Genomic DNA, 2,206 nt, shown 5'->3' on the forward strand with positions numbered 1-2,206 from the left:
GCGCACTGAAAAACAAAAAAAAAAAAAAAAAAAAAAAAAAAAAAGAAAAGAAAAATTGGTCTTCCAGAGCCCCAAACACCCTCTACCCTCCCTGTCAATCTGACCTCCAAATGGACGGAGTCATGTACATAAAATATGCAACAAGTCCACACCTTGGACTCAAAATGTGCCAACTTTGTGTACGTTGTTTCTGTAGTGTGGTATAGTAATATCCAACTTCTCTGTAAGTCAAACATTCAGCAAACTTAAATATTTGGCTCAAAAGCCGTGTAACTTTGGCCAAGTTGCTTAACCTCTCTGAGCTTTAGTCTCTACTTCCTTGTTAAGATTAAATAAGATAATTCATGGAAAGCACGGGATCTGCCTCAATGTAAATATTCATTAAATACTAATGAATAATAAATGGCTATTCACAGTTTTATTTTGCATGTCTTCAATCTTAGTCCACAAAGGCTGCTCTCCAGTTTTATTAAGTTCCTAAATCTCGGTTGCTTCCCTCCACCCTTTGCACCAATTCAGTCATTCCTTCACCAGAGCCGTGCCTTGTGCCGGATGCAGGAATCAAACCAGGTCCCTACCATTGCCAAGCCCACAGCCGAGAAGGAAAGAGAAACTCCTAAAGCGAGCAAATGGCTGTAATCAAGGTTTCTTTCCAGTGTTCTAAGGGGCGAATGGGTAGGGGACGACTAATTGTCTGAGACTTAGGGTGTGTGTGTGGGGGGGGGCGGGGGAGGGAGTCATTCAGGCAACGCTTTCCCGTATAAAGCATCGTCACGGGAGAGGGAGCGGACTGTTGGTGCACTCCTAAGGACTGTGCGTATCTGGGGGAGGCGGCAGGATCCAGGGCCTGGAGGGCCTTGAACGCCCGGCCAACGAGACCGGCGTTCCAGCTATTGGCGAAAGTAACCCGGAGAAGCTTCTGCCCAGGAGTGAGGCTTCGGCCCGGCCAAGTCACCTTGCAGGAGGGTAGCAACGCAAAAGCAGAAGGAGGACTCCCGCCCGGGCCGACTGGAAAAACCCCGGTAGTTGAGGGCGAAAGTAACCGCAGGCCCGTGACAGAACCGCGGAAGAACTGCCGGCGCTCTCCACGTCCGGAGGAGCCGGAAACTCCCCGCGCTAGGTGGGTGAGCCCGGCGGCACGACGGCGGCCAAGGGGGCGGGGCCGGCTCTCTATAGGCAGCTGATTGGTCGGCCCCCGGCGGCGGCGTTGGCGGCTGCGCCTGGAATTGTCACCTCGGCCTGGTGAGTCCTCGGTTCTAGCCTGGGCCCCGCCGGCTCCCGAACTGCCCCTGGGCGCCCGGCTGTAACTCTCTGTGGCCGGCTGCACACTCCCGGCTTCCCGAGACATGACCTGGAGGGGCAGAGCGAGGCCGGGGCCTCTCCTTGGGCGCGCTTCCACTCTTCAGTTCCAGGCTGTCGGGCCAGGACCCCTCAGGGATTTTCTTTGTGGGGGAGGGGCGAATCATGCAAGGCCTAGATGACCCCATCCGTAGAGAAAAGCTGAGCGCGCCTGTGGCGGGGAGGGCGGCTGAGTGGAGTTCAGTTCCTCCGGCCGCACTGAAGCCCGGTGGGAGACGCCGAGGAGGCCTAGATCCTGGCTGGGGGATTCGAGGCGGGGCGCCCCCGGAGGGGGAGGAGGAGGGAGAGGAGGAAGAGGCAGTAGCGGGGGACAATTGGGGTCTAGAGCTCGGGGGAGGGGCCTGGGTGGGTCGGAAATTGGATACAGGTGGAGTTTGAGACCGCCAGGTCAGAACCCTTGGAGTCATCATCCTCCGAAGAATGGGTTGAAAGAGCAGGAGCCAGCCAAGGACAGCCATAAAGGGAGGTACAGCCAGCCGCCCCAGTATCCAAGGCATCAATTTTAAGAAGGGTTTTATGCTTCTTGGCAGAGCACGAACCCACACCGAGATAAAGCACGATGAGGCCTAATAAATGTATTTTAGATTGGGTCATTACTTTGGTAAGCCGAAGACATAATGAATTTTTTAAAACTTTTATTATGGAAGTGTTCAAACTTACACAAAAGTATAGAAAAATACAGAAAATAGCATACCATTTAGGATCCTAAGTACTCATCACCCAGCCTCAACTAAGAATGGCCACCCCGGTTGCATAACATACACGTTAAGACACGCCTCAAATCCACACATAATATGTTAATCTTAAGTTTTTTTTTTTTTTTTTTTTTTTGGGGTATTGGGCCCTC

The 2,206-nt window shown here is 52.7% G+C and overlaps 1 protein-coding gene across 2 annotated transcripts in view; it reads left to right on the forward strand.

Moving 5' to 3' along the window:
* The first annotated feature begins 562 nt into the window (after positions 1 to 562).
* The window catches only part of SNUPN (snurportin 1), a 19,527-nt gene continuing 17,883 nt past the window's right edge, over positions 563 to 2,206 (forward strand). The window contains exon 1 of one of the 2 annotated variants that reach the window (XM_007469170.1): positions 563 to 644. The gene's annotated coding sequence lies outside the window, so the exon portion shown is untranslated. Of the gene's footprint in view, positions 645 to 1,797; positions 1,826 to 2,206 lie in introns of those variants that run through there. The other variant, XM_007469171.1, reaches the window with a different exon arrangement.

Source organism: Lipotes vexillifer, unplaced genomic scaffold (genome assembly GCF_000442215.2).
Source record: "Lipotes vexillifer unplaced genomic scaffold, Lipotes_vexillifer_v1.1 scaffold103, whole genome shotgun sequence".
Lineage (NCBI taxonomy): Eukaryota > Metazoa > Chordata > Mammalia > Artiodactyla > Lipotidae > Lipotes > Lipotes vexillifer.